At 50.7% G+C, this 18,304-nt stretch overlaps 1 protein-coding gene and 1 long non-coding RNA gene across 2 annotated transcripts in view; both read right to left on the bottom strand.

The window, feature by feature from the left end:
• The window catches only part of LOC143806678 (putative transcription factor p65 homolog), a 93,007-nt gene that overhangs the window by 57,333 nt on the left and 17,370 nt on the right, over positions 1-18,304 (bottom strand). The window lies entirely within an intron of this gene.
• Positions 8,994-16,563, bottom strand: LOC143806681 (uncharacterized). The gene is made up of 2 exons (XR_013221534.1): positions 16,452-16,563; positions 8,994-10,202 (listed from the first exon to the last, which is right to left on the bottom strand). It is a non-coding gene; the product is annotated as an uncharacterized LOC143806681 (long non-coding RNA).

The raw sequence follows: 18,304 nt of genomic DNA, 5'->3' as shown, positions 1-18,304 counted from the left end.
TGTAGATATACTGTAGACTGTACGGGCCCCTGTCAGGTATATATAAGTGATGATATCAGAATGTATGGGCTCCTATCAGGTATATATATCATTGACGGTATCAGAATGTGTGGGCTCTTGTCAGGTGTATATTAGTGATGATATCAGAATGTATGGGACCCTGTCAGGTATATATTAGTGATGTATCAGAATGTATGGGCTCCTGTCAGGTATATATTAGTGGTGATATCAGAATGTGTGGGCCCCTGTCAGGTATATATTAGTGATAATATCAGAATGTATGGGCCTCTGTGAGGTATATATTACAGTAGTGATGATATCAGAATGTGTGGGCTCCTGTCAGGTATATATTAGTGGTGATATCAGAATGTATGGGCCCCTGTCAGGTATATATTAGTGATGATATCAGAATGTATGGGCTCCTGTCAGGTATATATTAGTGGTGATATCAGAATGTATGGGCCCCTGTCAGGTATATATTAGTGATGATATCAGAATGTATGGGCTCCTGTCAGGTATATATTAGTGGTGATATCAGAATGTATGGGCCCCTGTCAGGTATATATTAGTGATGATATCAGAATGTATGGGCCCCTGTCAGGTATATATTAGTGATGATATCAGAATGTATGGGCCCCTGTCAGGTATATATTAGTGATGATATCAGAATGTATGGGCTCCTGTCAGGTATATATTAGTGATGATATCAGAATGTATGGGCCCCTGTCAGGTATATATTAGTGGTGATATCAGAATGTATGGGCCCTTGTCAGGTATATATTAGTGATGATATCAGAATGTATGGGCCCTTGTCAGGTATATATTAGTGATGATATCAGAATGTATGGGCCCCTGTCAGGTATATATTAGTGATGATATCAGAATGTATGAGCCCCTGTCAGGTATATATTAGTGATGATATCAGAATGTATGGGCTCCTGTCAGGTATATATTAGTGATGATATCAGAATGTATGGGCCCCTGTCAGGTATATATTAGTGATGATATCAGAATGTATGGGCTCCTGTCAGGTATATATTAGTGATGATATCAGAATGTATGGGCCCCTGTCAGGTATATATTACTGATGATATCAGAATGTATGGGCTCCTGTCAGGTATATATTAGTGATGATATCAGAATGTATGAGCCCCTGTCAGGTATATATTAGTGATGATATCAGAATGTATGGGCCCCTGTCAGGTATATATTAGTGATGGTATCAGAATGTATGGGCTCCTGTCAGGTATATATTACTGATGATATCAGAATGTATGGGCTCCTGTCAGGTATATATTACTGATGATATCAGAATGTACGGGCTCCTGTCAGGTATATATTACTGATGATATCAGAATGTATGGGCTCCTGTCAGGTATATATTACTGATGATATCAGACTGTATGGGCCCCTGTCAGGTATATATTACTGACGATATCAGAATGTATGGGCCCCTGTCAGGTATATATTACTGATGATATCAGAATGTATGAGCCCCTGTCAGGTATATATTAGTGATGATATCAGAATGTACGGGCTCCTGTCAGGTATACAGGTCCTTCTCAAAAAATTAGCATATAGTGTTAAATTTCATTATTTACCATAATGTAATGATTACAATTAAACTTTCATATACTATAGATTCATTATCCACCAACTGAAATTTGTCAGGTCTTTTATTGTTTTAATACTGATGATTTTGGCATACTACTCCTGATAACCCAAAAAACCTGTCTCAATAAATTAGCATATCAAGAAAAGGTTCTCTAATTGACCTATTACCCTAATCTTCTGAATCAACTAATTAACTCTAAACACATGCAAAAGATACCTGAGGCTTTTAAAAACTCCCTGCCTGGTTCATTACTCAAAACCCCCATCATGGGTAAGACTAGCGACCTGACAGATGTCAAGAAGGCCATCATTGACTGCCTCAAGCAAGAGGGTAAGACCCAGAAAGAAATTTCTCAACAAATAGGCTGTTCCCAGAGTGCTGTATCAAGGCACTTCAATGGTAAGTCTGTTGGAAGGAAACAATGTGGCAGAAAACGCTGTACAACGAGAAGAGGTGACCGGAACCTGAGGAAGCAGTGGACTGAGTCTGGTGTGGAAACATCCAGAGCCACCGTGCACAGGCGTGTGCAGGAAATGGGCTACAGGTGCCGCATTCCCCAGGTAAAGCCACTTTTGAACCATAAACAGCGGCAGAAGCGCCTGACCTGGGCTACAGAGAAGCAGCACTGGACTGTTGCTAAGTGGTCCCAAGTACTTTTTTCTGATGAAAGCAAATTTTGCATGTCATTCGGAAATCAGGGTGCCAGAGTCTGGAGGAAGACTGGGGAGAAGGAAATGCCAAAATGCCTGAAGTCCAGTGTCAAGTACCCACAGTCAGTGATGGTGTGGGGTGCCATGTCAGCTGCTGGTGTTGGTCCACTGTGTTTCATCAAGGGCAGGGTCAATGCAGCTAGCTATCAGGAGATTTTGGAGCACTTCATGCTTCCCTCGGCTGAAATGCTTTATGGAGATGAAGATTTCATTTTTCAGCACGACCTGGCACCTGCTCACAGTGCCAAAACCACTGGTAAATGGTTTACTGACCATGGTGTTACTGTGCTCAATTGGCCTGCCAACTCTCCTGACCTGAACCCCATAGAGAATCTGTGGGATATTGTGAAGAGAAAGTTGAGAGACGCAAGACCCAACACTCTGGATGAGCTTAAGGCCGCTATTGAAGCATCCTGGGCCTCCATAACATCTCAGCAGTGTCACAGGCTGATTGCCTCCATGCCACGCCGCATTGAAGCAGTCATTTCCGCCAAAGGATTCCCGACCAAGTATTGAGTGCATAACTGAACATTATTATTTGATGGTTTTTTTGTTTGCTATTAAAAAACACTTTTATTTGATTGGTCGGGTGAAATATGCTAATTTATTGAGACAGGTTTTTTGGGTTATCAGGAGTTGTATGCCAAAATCATCAGTATTAAAACAATAAAAGACCTGACAAATTTCAGTTGGTGGATAATGAATCTATAGTATATGAAAGTTTAATTGTAATCATTACATTATGGTAAATAATGAAATTTAACACTATATGCTAATTTTTTGAGAAGGACCTGTATATTAGTGATGGTATCAGAATGTATGGGCTCCTGTCAGGTATATATTAGTGATGATATCAGAATGTATGGACCCCTGTCAGGTATATATTAGTGATGATATCAGAATGTATGGGCCCCTGTCAGGTATATATTAGTGATGATATCAGAATGTATGGGCCCCTGTCAGGTATATATTAGTGATGGTATCAGAATGTATGGGCTCCTGTCAGGTATATATTAGTGATGATATCAGAATGTATGGGCTCCTGTCAGGTATATATTACTGATGATATCAGAATGTATGGGCTCCTGTCAGGTATATATTACTGATGATATCAGAATGTACGGGCTCCTGTCAGGTATATATTACTGATGATATCAGACTGTATGGGCCCCTGTCAGGTATATATTAGTGATGATATCAGACTGTATGGGCCCCTGTCAGGTGTATATTAGTGATGATATCAGAATGTATGGGCCCCTGTCAGGTATATATTAGTGATGATATCAGAATGTATGGGCCCCTGTCAGGTGTATATTAGTGATGATATCAGAATGTATGGGCCCCTGTCAGGTATATATTAGTTATGATATCACAATGTATGGACCCCTGTCAGGTATATATTAGTGATGATATCAGAATGTATGGGCCCCTGTCAGGTATATATTATTGTAGATATAGACTGTATGGGCCCCTGTCAGGTATATATGCTGCGATTGTTCTCGTATGCTGATTTGGCATGAAAAAATAATCACAGATGTGATCTGCCCCATAGATTAACACTGGTCCGAGTGCCATGCGATGCTTTCTCACATAGCGCTCGTCCGTATTCTACGCTAGTGTGACCCCGGCCTTAAACTTATGAAGCGACACAGACCACCTGCAGTTCAGCCACCATCAATATTTAAATTACAAGTTTTTCACCATCCCAAAAAATGCTAATTTTAACCTAGTTCCATAGGTTTCTTAAAGGGAACCTGTCACCAGGTTTTCCCCATATATAGTACCACCAGCACCTATATGCCCTTATACACACCCTTCTAGAGTGATGTACCGTATATACTCGCGTATAAGCCGAAATTTTTTTGGGACAGAAAGAGACCCTCTCGGCTTATACTCGAGTCATTGTCGGCGGGGAAGCGGCGGCTGTCACATACTCACCTGCTCCTGGCGCGGTCCCTGCATGTCCGATGGTCTCTGGGCAGCTCTTCCTGTGTTCAGCGGTCACGTGGTTCTGCTCATTAATGAATATGGACGCATAATGGTTAAGGCTATGTGCGCACGTTGCAGATTTGCTTGAGGAAATGTCTGCATGGTTAGTGCGTCTCTTAGCAGAAAACGCAGTGGAAATTCTGTACTTTTTTATGCGTTTCTGTAAATCGTGAGCGCTAAATAAAGATATATTAAAAAATAAATAAAGGAATTTGATGCATTTCCTTATTCAAACTCTTCACGAGATACCCTCATTAATATTAACTAAAGACACACACACACCCATGTAGGAGCATTAACATAATTAACCTACATATGCTGTAAAAAAAACAACTAAGAAACCTGCGTGAAATGCAATAGGTTTATTTTTCAAAAAATAAAACCTGCATGGGCTCCTGCATAATTTTCATAACCAGCAGTGGGAAAGCTGACAGCTGATGTTACTATTCTGGAAAGGAGCCAATAACCATAAAGGTTCCCAGGCTATTAATATCAGCTCACAGCTGTTTGCTTAGCCTTTACTGGCTATTTTACAGGGGGACACAAAATATTGACATAAAATCCAACCAGCAAATGCTAGGCAGACAGCTGTAGGCTGATATTTATAGCCTGTGAAGAGGCCATGGATATTGGCAGCCCCACAGGCTAAAAACCATCAGCTCTCAGCCGTCGCAGAAATGGCGCATCTTATAGATGTGCCAATTCTGGCACTTAGTCTCGCTCTTCCCACTTGCCCTGTAGCAGAGGGGTTCATAATTGTGCGGTTGATGTCACCTTTTTATTGTCAAGTAACATCAAGCCCACAGGTTAGTAATGGAGAGGCATCTATCAGACATCTCTCCATTACTAAGCTGGCCTAATGTCACCTTACAATACAAAGGTGACATTAACCCCTTATTACCCCATATGCCACCGCTACAGGGCAGTGACAAGACAGAGGCTGAGTGCCAGAATTGGCGCATCTTACAGATGCACCTTTTCTGGGGTGGCAATAACCATGGTCCCTCTCTAGGCTATAATATCTGTCCTCAGTCACTGGCTTTCCCTCTGTGGCCCAGAAAATTGTGCGGGAGCCCACGCCAGTTTTTTCAGTGAAAACATTATTAAATACATACAGGCCCCAAATTTTACACACACACACTACTAACCGTATTAGTCACTGACCTATATAAGTCTAACTGTTCTGCAATGGTTTACTGTATGTAAACCATGTCTCCTATCCTGTCTGCCTCTGCAATGATTTAACAGAAGCCGACAAATTAACTATCAGCTATTCCGCTGTCCGTGTGATATATTATATATATATATATATATATATATATACATACATACATATACACACAGACAGTACAGACCAAATGTTTAGACACACCTCATTTAAAGATTTTTCTGTATTTTCATGACTATGAAAACTGTACATTCACACTGAAGGCATCAAAACTATGTGGAATTATATACTTAATAAAAGTGTAAGGCAACTGAAAATATGTCTTATATTCTAGGTTTTTCAAAGTAGCCACCTTTTGCTTTGATGACTACTTTGCACACTCTTGGCAGTCTCTTGATGAGCTTCAAGAGGTAGTCACTGGGAATGGTCTTTCAACAATCTTGTAGGAGTTCCCAGAGATGCTTAGCACTTGTTGGCCCTTTTTGCCTTCACTCTGCGGTCCAGCTCACCCCAAACCATCTCGATTGGGTTCAGGTCTGGTGACTGTGGAGGCCAGGTCATCTGGTGTAGCACCCTATCACTCTCCTTCTTGGTCAAATAGCCCTTACACAGCCTGGAGGTGTGCTTGGGGTCATTGTCCTGTTGAAAAATAAATGATGGTCCAACTAAAAGCAAACCGGATGGTATAGCATGCCGCTGCAAGATGCTGTGGTAGCCATGCTGGTTCAGTATGCCTTCAATTTTGAATAAATCCCCAACAGTGTCACCAGCAAAGCCCCCCACACCATCACACCTCCTCCTCCATGCTACACGGTGGAAACCAGGCATTTAGAGTCCATCCGTTCACATTTTCTGTGTACAAAGACACGGTGGTTGGAACCAAAGATCTAAAATTTGGACTCATCTGACCAAAGCACAAGTTTCCACTGGTCTAATGTCCATTCCTTGCGTTATTTAGCCCAAACAAGTCTCTTCTCCTTGTTGCCTGTCCTTAGCAGTGGTTTCCTAGCAGCTATTTTACCATGAAGGCCTGCTGCACAATGTCTCCTCTTAAGGGCTTGTTTCCATTTGCGAGAAACACGTCCGTATCTCGCATGTGGAAACCAAGCTGTAGCACCGGCACTCCAGAGCGGAGCGTGCGGCCGCATAGGAACACATGGAGCTGCACGCTCCGCTCCAAAGTGCCGGCGCCACAGCTTGGTTTCCACATGCGAGATACGGATGTGTTTCTCGCAAATGGAAACAAGCCCTAACAGTTGTTGTAGAGATGTGTCTGCTGCTAGAACTCTGTGTGGCATTGACCTGGTCTCTAATCTGAGCTGCTGTTAACCTGCGATTTCTGAAGCTGGTGACTCGGATAAACTTATCCTCAGAAGCAGAGGTGACTCTTGGTATTCCTTTCCTGGGGCGGTCCTCATGTGAGCCAGTTTCTTAGTAGCGCTTGGTGGTTTTTGCCACTGCACTTGGGGACACTTTCAGTTTTCCCAATTTTTCGGACTGACTGACCTTCATTTCTTAAAGTAATGATGGCCACTCGTTTTTCTTTACTTAGAATTTGTATTCTGGCAGGAAAAAAGCAGCTAACAGTCTATTCAGTAGGACTATCAGCTGTGTATCCACCAGACTTCTGCACAACACAACTGATGGTCCCAAACCCATTTATAAGGCAAGAAATCCCACTTATTAAACCTGACAGGGCACACCTGTAAAGTGAAAATCATTCCCAGTGACTACCTCTTGCAGCTCATCAAGAGAATGCCAAGAGTGTGAAAAGCAGTCATCAAAGAAAAAGGTGGCTACTTTGAAGAACCTAGAATCTAAGACATAACAAAAAAGTGTGAAACAACTGAAATTAAGTATATAATTCCACATGTGTTAATTCATAGTTTTGATGCCTTCAGTGTGAATGTACAATTTTCATAGTCATGAAAATACAGAAATATCTTTAAATGAGAATGTGTGTCCAAACTTTTGGTCTGTACTGTATCTCTTTAGATTTTATATACACCTATACTGTGTGTATATATCTATTCTATTGTAACCTGTCAGTGTGATTTTACTGTACACTGCACCTGAATTGTCGGCCTTTCAAAGGACACCGTTGCGTATTTCTCGCAAGTCACACTGATGGCCCGTGTGGTGCGAGTTTTTCTTGCACAAATAGACTTTCATTGGCGAGTCTCGGCTGATATACGGTGCAAATCACAGCATACTGCAATTTCACTCGCACATATACGGCCGTGAAAAAAAAGTGATGGGAGATTAACATTGGTTCCAGTGCTATGCGATTTTTTTCTCGCATAGCACTCGTCCGTATTCCTCTTTAGTGTGACTCCGGCCTTAAAGGGAAAATCATTAAAAATTTATATTTTTTAAAATTTGTAAAATTTCTGATTTTTTACAAAATAAAGCAAAACATATCAACCCAAGTTTACCATTATCATAAAGTCTAATATAACACGAAAAAAAAAATTAATCTCAAAATCAATGGGATGTTGAAGCATTCCAGAGTTATTACTATATAAAGTGACACTGGTCAGATTTTAAAAAATTGGCCCCGCCACAAAGGGGCTAAGAGCTTGTACATGTGAACACTGTTTCAAAGGTGGCTTACCTGTCTCAGGCAGGTTTCACACCAGCGTTCGGCAGCCTTCTTCCTCCGTTAAGCCCCGCCCACTGCTGCGCCTCTTCCTTCAGCTCCGCCTAAGTCTGCATGCGTCCCCTATCTTTAACATTGGGTACGCAGGCATGCCTCATTTTGAAGATGCGCTGAACTGCGTCAAACGCAACATGTTGCATTTTATTGCAGTCGGCGCAGCGTTAAAACAACGCATGCGGAGGCATCCGCTTGGCCTGCGTACCCAATATTAAAGATAGGGTATGCAGGACGCATGCAGACGTAGGCGGAACTGAATGAAGAGTTGTGGCAGTGAGCAGGGCTTAGGCTACTTTCACACTAGTCAGTCGGTACGGGCCGTCGCAAACCGTCGGCCCGACGGACAGTGTGTTTTATGTAGAACAACGTGGGCAGCGGAGGCAGTTTTACAACGCATTCGTGGCCCATTGTGAGTTCCGGGGAGGAGGGGGCGGAGTTTCGGCCACGCATGCGCGGTCGAAAATGGCGGACTCGACGCACAAAAAAAAAAGTTACATGGAACTTTTTTTGTGCCGACGGTCCGCCAAAACACGACGCATCTGTCGCATAGCGGATGCGACGTGTGGCAATCCGTCCCAATGTGTTGCTAATGAAAGTCTATGGAGAAAAAACGCATCATGCAGGCAACTTTGCAGGATGCGTTTTTTCTCCAAAACGACGCATTGAGACGTACAGCAAGCGACGTTAGTGTGAAAGTAGCCTTAACGGAGGAAGAAGGCTGCCATCCGCAGCCCTGCCGAACGCTGGTGTGAAACCAGCCTAAGGCTGTTATTATAGCACCTTCCATGTGTTACACAGATACATCATGGGCTTGTCCTGCCCTACGCATGAAATGAAAGGCTAAAATACAATGTGGAGACTTCATCAGAGCAATGTTTTATTTACATTCAGAACTGGTTTAAGAGGAACAAATGACCCACAGAAATCTCAGACTTTTACTTATAGAAATACTGGATAAATATCATTTTACCATTAGATATAGAAACATTTCCAATTTTATAAAACTGCATTTTTTTGCATTGAATAACTTTATGCCTTTGCTTGTTTCATTTTATGCATTTCTAAAGTATTGTAAAACTGTAGTATGCTGTTGGTGCATGCGGGCTGGACTGTCGGTTTGGTATGTGGCTCTGTTCCCCCCAGGCCTGCCTCCGATGTCTGAGGTTAAGGTGTCCCAGACCAGAGATCATAATACCGGCCTTGAATTGTGAAGGACAAGGCAGCCGACCCTGAGAAACATCCAAGGTGGGAACGCCCCATCATATCGAAGGGAGTCTGCTAGATCCAGGCCTAGCAGACCAGTGCTGATGGGTTCACGGATGCCAGGAGGGGGTTGGCCTAAAGGAAGGTCTCGTCTTTTCCTGGCAGGTCGGAGAGTTGTCACGTCGGTTTTTTGGACAGAACATTTCCAAAACAACCAAAATTGAACAGCAGATCTCTTGGGAGGCACACTTTATTCCTCTGTTGCAGAAGCGAAGTACTCTTAAACTGATAGGTGCAGAGTAGGACACACTAGAAAGTTGGCGTGCATGATTGTTCAGGGCACTGGCGGTGTGGACCGGCCACCAGAGAAGGCCTAGACCGAAGCCTGGATATTTTAAGAGCAGGGTCACAGGAGCCTCTGGAAAACATGGAGGCTGCATGAATAGGAAGGTTTCCCCAGGAGACGTCCATATTGCTCAGGGGCAAACTAGGACATACTTGTCCTGTCCTTTCCATTTTTTTTTTTTTTTTAAAGTAGCCCCCTCACTGCCTGGTAGGATATATGTGTCCTGAAGATCACACATCATTCTTCACAGACCGATGATGAAGATGGGCATGGAATAACCTGGACGCAGACCTTTCGGCGGCTGGCACATAACGGATTAGTCTTCCCTCCCTACTCTATCTGGCTCTGGGGGGGCCAGAGGGTAGGGGGATTCGTGGCATGGACCGTCCTCTGGGGAACCACAAACACTCTTGATGTGTTAGGGCCTTGCCTCGTAGACCACAGATGATACGGTAGTGACAATTCTAGGTGGGAAATTAGAGTGACAATTCCACTGTCGCCCTCAAAAGCCGTATCTGAAAAAAAAGAAAAAGGAAAATCGTTAATAAAAAAACCCCCCAAAACCTAAGTCAGAACTGGGCTGGGTGGTCCAGACCCATGTCTGCCTCCTACTGACATTAAGCTAAAAAGGATTAGCTTTGTGCCAGTTGGTGGTGTGGCCTACTCTACAGGGAAATACCTACATTTTTTTTTTGCATAGCATAAGCAGCATACACTCATATTTTTTTTGTGTACCCCAATGAAGCATTAGCCCCCCCCCCCCCCCCCCACATCAACCAGATGGCCACACAGCATAACCTCGCTCCCCCAGTCAGAAACATCCACCTCATATTAACCAGCGGACACCACAGGATAAATCCAAAGCCCACCAGACATTCCCTCCCCTCAAGCGTAAATCCAAATATGACGCCCCCTTCCCCAACCATAAATCCCATCAGACACCCCCTCCAATCGAACGCCACCCCAGCTTAAACTCTCATCGGACGTCCAACCCCCACAAACCCCCATCGGACGTACAACCCCCACCGGACGCGGAACCCCCCACCCAGCAGAAACCCCCAGATGCAGACCCCCCCACCCCGCACAAACCCCCATCACACGTGGACCCCCCCCCCACCCAGCACAAACCCCCATCGGACGTGGACCCCCCCACCCAGCACACACCCCCTTCGGACGTCCAACCCCTTCGGACGTCCAACCCCCACAAACCCCCATCGGACGTCCAACACCCATCGGACGTGGACCCCCCCCCCCCCACCCAGCACACACCCCCTTCGATGTCCACCCCCCACCCAGCTTAAACCCTCTTCAGCCCCCCCCCCCCCCCCCAAACCCAACCCATAAGCAGGTCGTCCCCCAATAAAAGGGTTCCATCTGTAAGCAGCAGGTCATCCCCAAATCCCACCACGGGATCCCCCCAATAGCCAGCAGCAGGTCGCCTCCCCACATTCAACGACAAGCAGGTCGCCTCCCCACATTCAACGACAAGCAGGTCGCCTCCCCACATTCAACGACAAGCAGGTCGCCTCCCCACATTCAACGACAAGCAGGTCGCCTCCCCACATTCAACGACAAGCAGGTCGCCTCCCCACATTCAACGACAAGCAGGTCGCCTCCCCACATTCAACGACAAGCAGGTCGCCTCCCCACATTCAACGACAAGCAGGTCGCCTCCCCACATTCAACGACAAGCAGGTCGCCTCCCCACAAGCAGGTCGCCCTCAAATCTCACCACAGGGGTCCCCCAAATAGCCTGCAGCAGGTCACCCCTCACATGCAGGTCGCCTCCCCACATCCCACCACAGGGGTCCCCCAATAGCTTGCAGCAGGTCTCCCCCCACATCCACCACAAGGGTCCCCCCCAATAGACAGCAGGTCACGCCCTCCCAAAACCCGACCACAAGCATGTCGCACTCAAACCCCACCACCAGGGTCTCCCCAATAGCCAGCAGCAGGTCGCCCCCACTAAAAGGGGTCCACCCCGTAAACAGCACATCACCTCCAAACCCCACCACAGGGGTCCCCCTCAATAGCCAGCAGGTCACCCCCAAACCCCACCACAGGGGCCCATCAATAGCCATCAGCAGATCACCCCTCCACAAGCAGGTCACCCCCACTAAAAGGGGTCCCGCAACAAGCAGGTCGCCTCCCCAAACCCAACCATAAGCAGGTCACCCTCACTAAAAGGGGTCCCCCGCACGCAGGTCGCCCCCAAATCACACCACAGGGGTCCCACCATAGGGGTCACCCCAATAGCCAGCAGCAGGTCTCACACCCCAAACAAGTCACCCCATAAGCAGGTCACCTCTAAATCCCACCACAGGGGTCCCCCCAATTGCCAGCAGCAGGTCCCCCCCCCCCACAAGCAGGTCACTCCCCACTAAAATGGGTCACCCCCGATAGCATGCAGCAGGTCGCCCCCCGACAAGCAGGTCAGGGGTCCCCCAATAGCCTGCAGCCCCCCTCACACAAGCAGGTCGCCTACCACAGAAGTCCACCACAACAGCCAGCAGAAGCCCCCCCCCCCCACAAGATCCCACAATAGCCAGCAGCAGCAGGTCCCCCCAAAAGCCCACCGCAGGGGTCCCCCACAATAGCCAGCAGCAGCAGAGCCCACCAAAATCCTACTACAGGGGTCCCCCACAATAGCCAGCAGCAGCGGAGGCCCCCCACAATAGCCAGCAGCAGCGGAGCCCCCCAAAATCCCACCGCAGGGATCCCCCACAATAGCCAGCAGCAGCGGAGCCCCCCAAAATCCTACCACAGCGGTCCCCCACAATAGCCAGCAGCAGCGGAGCCCACCAAAATCCCACCACAGGGGTCCCCCACAATATCCAGCAGCAGCGGAGCCCCACAATAGCCAGCAGCAGCGGAGCCCACCAAAATCCCACCACAGGGGTCCCCCACAATAGCCAGCAGCAGCGGAGCCCCCCAAAACCACACCGCAGCGGTCCCCCACAATAGCCAGCAGCAGCGGAGCCCACCAAAATCCCACGATAGGGGTCCCCCACAATAGCCAGCAGCAGCGGAGCCCACCAAAATCCTACTACAGGGGTCCCCCACAATAGCCAGCAGCAGCGGAGGCCCCCCACAATAGCCAGCAGCAGCGGAGCCCCCCAAAATCCCACCGCAGGGATCCCCCACAATAGCCAGCAGCAGCGGAGCCCCCCAAAATCCTACCACAGCGGTCCCCCACAATAGCCAGCAGCAGCGGAGCCCACCAAAATCCCACCACAGTGGGTCCCCCACAATAGCCAGCAGCAGCGGAGCCCCCCAAAACCACACCGCAGAGGTCCCCCACAAAAGCCAGCAGCAGCGGAGCCCCCCAAAATCCCACCGCAGGGATCCCCCACAATAGCCAGCAGCAGCAGAGCCCCCCAAAATCCTACCACAGCGGTCCCCCACAATAGCCAGCAGCAGCGGAGCCCACCAAAATGCCACCACAGGGGTCCCCCACAATAGCCAGCAGCAGCGGAGCCCACCAAAACCCCACCACAGGGGTCCCCCACAATAGCCAGCAGCAGCGGAGCCCCCCAAAACCACACCACAGCGGTCCCCCACAATAGCCAGCAGCAGCGGAGCCCACCAAAATCCCACCACAGGGGTCCCCCACAATAGCCAGCAGCAGCGGAGCCCACCAAAATCCCACCACAGGGGTCCCCCACAATAGCCAGCAGCAGCGGAGCCCACCAAAATCCCACCACAGGGGTCCCCCACAATAGCCAGCAGCAGTAGAGCCCCCCCAAAACCGCAGCGGTCCCCCACAATAGCCAGCAGCAGCGGAGCCCCCCAAAACCACACCGCAGCGGTCCCCCACAATAGCCAGCAGCAGCGGAGCCCCCCAAAATCCCGCCGCAGGGATCCCCCACAATAGCCAGCAGCAGCAGAGCCCCCCAAAATCCTACCACAGCGGTCCCCCACAATAGCCAGCAGCAGCGGAGCCCACCAAACTCCCACCACAGGGGTCCCCCACAATAGCCAGCAGCAGCGGAGCCCACCAAAACCCCACCACAGGGGTCCCCCACAATAGCCAGCAGCAGCGGAGCCCCCCAAAACCACACCGCAGCGGTCCCCCACAATAGCCAGCAGCAGCGGAGCCCACCAAAATCCCACCATAGGGGTCCCCCACAATAGCCAGCAGCAGCGGAGCCCCCCAAAATCCCACCGCAGGGATCCCCCACAATAGCCAGCAGCAGCGGAGCCCACCAAAATCCCACCACAGGGGTCCCCCACAATAGCCAGCAGCAGTAGAGCCCCCCCAAAACCGCAGCGGTCCCCCACAATAGCCAGCAGCAGCGGAGCCCCCCAAAACCACACCACAGGGGTCCCCCACAATAGCCAGCAGCAGCGGAGGCCCCCCACAATAGCCAGCAGCAGCGGAGCCCCCCAAAATCTCACCGCAGGGATCCCCCACAATAGCCAGCAGCAGCAGAGCCCCCCAAAATCCTACTGCAGGGGTCCCCCACAATAGCCAGCAGCAGCGGAGGCCCCCCACAATAGCCAGCAGCAGCGGAGCCCCCCAAAATCCCACCGCAGGGATCCCCCACAATAGCCAGCAGCAGCGGAGCCCACCAAAATCCCACCACAGTGGGTCCCCCACAATAGCCAGCAGCAGCGGAGCCCCCCAAAACCGCAGCGGTCCCCCACAATAGCCAGCAGCAGCGGAGCCCCCCAAAACCACACCGCAGAGGTCCCCCACAATAGCCAGCAGCAGCAGAGCCCCCCAAAATCCCACCGCAGGGGTCCCCCACAATAGCCAGCAGCAGCAGAGCCCCCCAAAATCCTACCACAGCGGTCCCCCACAATAGCCAGCAGCAGCGGAGCCCACCAAAATCCCACCACAGGGGTCCCCCACAATAGCCAGCAGCAGCGGAGCCCACCAAAACCCCACCACAGGGGTCCCCCACAATAGCCAGCAGCAGCGGAGCCCCCCAAAACCACACCACAGCGGTCCCCCACAATAGCCAGCAGCAGCGGAGCCCACCAAAATCCCACCATAGGGGTCCCCCACAATAGCCAGCAGCAGCGGAGCCCACCAAAATCCCACCACAGGGGTCCCCCACAATAGCCAGCAGCAGTAGAGCCCCCCCCAAAACCGCAGCGGTCCCCCACAATAGCCAGCAGCAGCGGAGCCCCCCAAAACCACACCACAGGGGTCCCCCACAATAGCCAGCAGCAGCGGAGCCCCCCAAAATCCCACCGCAGGGTTCCCCCACAATAGCCAGCAGCAGCGGAGCCTCCCAAAATCCCACCGCAGGGATCCCCCACAATAACCAGCAGCAGCAGAGCCCCCCAAAATCCTACCCCAGGGGTCCCCCACAATAGCCAGCAGCAGCGGAGCCCCCCAAAACCGCAGCGGTCCCCCACAATAGCCAGCAGCAGCGGAGCCCCCCAAAACCACACCGCAGCGGTCCCCCACAATAGCCAGCAGCAGCGGAGCCCCCCAAAATCCCACCGCAGGGATCCCCCACAATAGCCAGCAGCAGCAGAGCCCCCCAAAATCCTACCACAGCGGTCCCCCACAATAGCCAGCAGCAGCGGAGCCCACCAAAATCCCACCACAGGGGTCCCCCACAATAGCCAGCAGCAGCGGAGCCCACCAAAACCCCACCACAGGGGTCCCCCACAATAGCCAGCAGCAGCGGAGCCCCCCAAAACCACACCGCAGCTGTCCCCCACAATAGCCAGCAGCAGCGGAGCCCACCAAAATCCCACCATAGGGGTCCCCCACAATAGCCAGCAGCAGCGGAGCCCCCCAAAATCCCACCGTAGGGATCCCCCACAATAGCCAGCAGCAGAGCCCACCAAAATCCCACCACAGGGGTCCCCCACAATAGCCAGCAGCAGTAGAGCCCCCCAAAACCACAGCGGTCCCCCACAATAGCCAGCAGCAGCGGAGCCCCCCAAAACCACACCACAGGGGTCCCCCACAATAGCCAGCAGCAGCGGAGCCCCCCAAAATCCCACCGCAGGGATCCCCCACAATAGCCAGCAGCAGCGGAGCCCACCAAAATCCCACCACAGGGGGTCCCCCACAATAGCCAGCAGCAGCGGAGCCCCCCAAAACCGCATCGGTCCCCCACAATAGCCAGCAGCAGCGGAGCCCCCCAAAACCACACCGCAGCGGTCCCCCACAATAGCCAGCAGCAGCGGAGCCCCCCAAAATCCCACCACAGGGGTCCCCCACAATAGCCAGCAGCAGCGGAGCCCCCCAAAATCCCACCACAGGGGTCCCCCACAATAGCCAGCAGCAGCGGAGCCCCCCAAAATCCCACCACAGGGGTCCCCCACAATAGCCAGCAGCAGCGGAGCCCACCAAAACCCCACCACAGGGGTCCCCCACAATAGCCAGCAGCAGCGGAGCCCCACAATAGCCAGCAGCAGCGGAGCCCACCAAAATCCCACCATAGGGGTCCCCCACAATAGCCAGCAGCAGCGGAGCCCCCCAAAATCCCACCGTAGGGATCCCCCACAATAGCCAGCAGCAGCGGAGCCCACCAAAATCCCACCACAGGGGTCCCCCACAATAGCCAGCAGCAGTAGAGCCCCCAAAACCGCAGCGGTCCCCCACAATAGCCAGCAGCAGCGGAGCCCCCCAAAATCCAACCGCAGGGTTCCCCCACAATAGGCAGCAGCAGCGGAGCCCCCCAAAATCCCACCACGGGTCACTCCCCACACAGACAAGTAGGTCTCCCACCACAGGGCCTCCCCCCAATAGCGAATAGCAATCGGTAAGTAGCATTTTTCACCCTGAAATCACTGACCTCCATAGCGTCCACAAGCTGTCATGCTGCTTTCCATCCTTTGCCGCCTTGGAGAACACGCCGCCTCCCGATAGGACACGCCCCGGAAATGACGTCACACCTGGAAGGAGCCCATACACTCTCACTCTAGCATTTACCCTCTAGTAAGGCTTGTGTGACTTCTGTCCTGTCTGCGGTTGTGGTGTTCTTGCTGTTGTGTCAGTGTGAGGGACTGGACTGGGGAGTGGTGCAGGAGAAGCTAAAGGGGCAGACGTTGCCCCCCAGCAGCCAGTGACGGGCTTCCTGCGCCCCATTAGTTAATGACTGGGCTGTGGTACGGAGTTTTTGCCATTTTTATGACTGGCCCTGCTCTACCTATAGAAAATATTACCATGTGCGTATAACTTGGCGTTTCCAGTGTTGTCGCTGCCGGTAAACGCTGCAGTCAGTCACATGACCGCGTCGCCGATCTGCTTGTGTCGCGACTTGCATGCTTTTTGCTAAAAATAAATTGTGCCGCCTAACCGTGTAACTACACTGTACCGAGGAGAAAGCAGCAGGGGGCTCAAAGGGGTTTTCTGTTTTCACAAAAATCCCGCAATTTGTAAAAGAAAAACAAATTCTTTACTCACCCTCCCCGGGTCTAGTACTGACTCTCCACTTCTGCTTCCAACATCTGTTATTTTCTTCAGCGCTGATGTATCGTCGATAACTCTGCAGCCAATCAGCGAGATAAACGTCTCACAAGGTAGATGGCATGAGGCTCTGAGCTTATGCTACGTTCACATTTGCGTTGGGCGCTGCAGCGTCGGCGCCGCAGCGCACAACGCAAACAAAAACGCAGCAAAACGCATGCACAACGCTGCGTTTTGCGCCACATGCGTCCTTTTTTAAATGGATTTTGGACGCAGCAAAAATGCAACTTGCTGCGTCCTCTGCGCCCGGACGCGGGCGCCGCAGCGAAGCATGCGGCGCAAAACGCAAGTGCGACGCATGTCCATGCGCCCCCATGTTAAATATAGGGGCGCATGACGCATGCGGCGCCCGCCACTAATGTGAACGTAGCATTAGTGATTGGCTGCAGTGTTAATCAGTGAGATAAACGTCTCACAAGGTAGATGGGATGAGCCTCTGAGCTTAGTGATTGGCTGCAGTGTTAAAGAGTGAGATCAATGGCTCTCACAAGGTAGATGGCATGAACCTCTGAGCTTAGTGATTGAATGCAGTGTTAATCAGTGAGAAACGTCTCACACGGTAGATGGCATGAGGCTCTGAGCTTAGTGATTGACTGCAGCGTTATCGACGAGACATCAGCGCTGGAGACAATACCAGGAGCAGTGGCGGAGATTTACCACTGGACCCTGGTACGGTGAGTGAAGAACATTTATTATTTTTTTTTAAAGAAACTGAGTGAGGACCAAAATGGTATTTCCAGGTCATCCACCTGACAGCACCATGGAGGTTGTCTTCTTATCCACAGTGGGACAGGAAACCACGAGTATAAAAGGACCCTCCCCTTACCAATCCTCAGTGTTTTTCCTGTCCCACTTTGGATAGGAACTGCGAGACTCCGGCAAGCTCCGTGGGGAGTGTGGATCGGGGGGTCTAGGCCCTGTTTACCCTTCCCGCTACAAGAACCCCGTGCGCTGAAACCCGACACAGGGTCCCTCAGCCTACCCAGTGTAGCGCTGCTCCTGGGGTTGCCGGGCGTTCCTCCCAAGGGGGGGCTCTCGTCCGTGCACGCTGAAACTTCTCCGATCCGCCCTGTGACATGAGGCGGTCAGGCGGCTCACCGCAGCACCGCATCACCTGAGCGGCGCCGCACGCTGAAGTCCGGAGTAGCCGCTTCCGGGTTGAGTCAGGCAGGGTCGGCG

The sequence above is a fragment of the Ranitomeya variabilis genome, chromosome 2, assembly GCF_051348905.1.
Source record: "Ranitomeya variabilis isolate aRanVar5 chromosome 2, aRanVar5.hap1, whole genome shotgun sequence".
In the NCBI taxonomy this organism is placed as follows: Eukaryota; Metazoa; Chordata; class Amphibia; order Anura; family Dendrobatidae; genus Ranitomeya; species Ranitomeya variabilis.
This window is presented reverse-complemented; position numbering and strand designations above follow the sequence as displayed.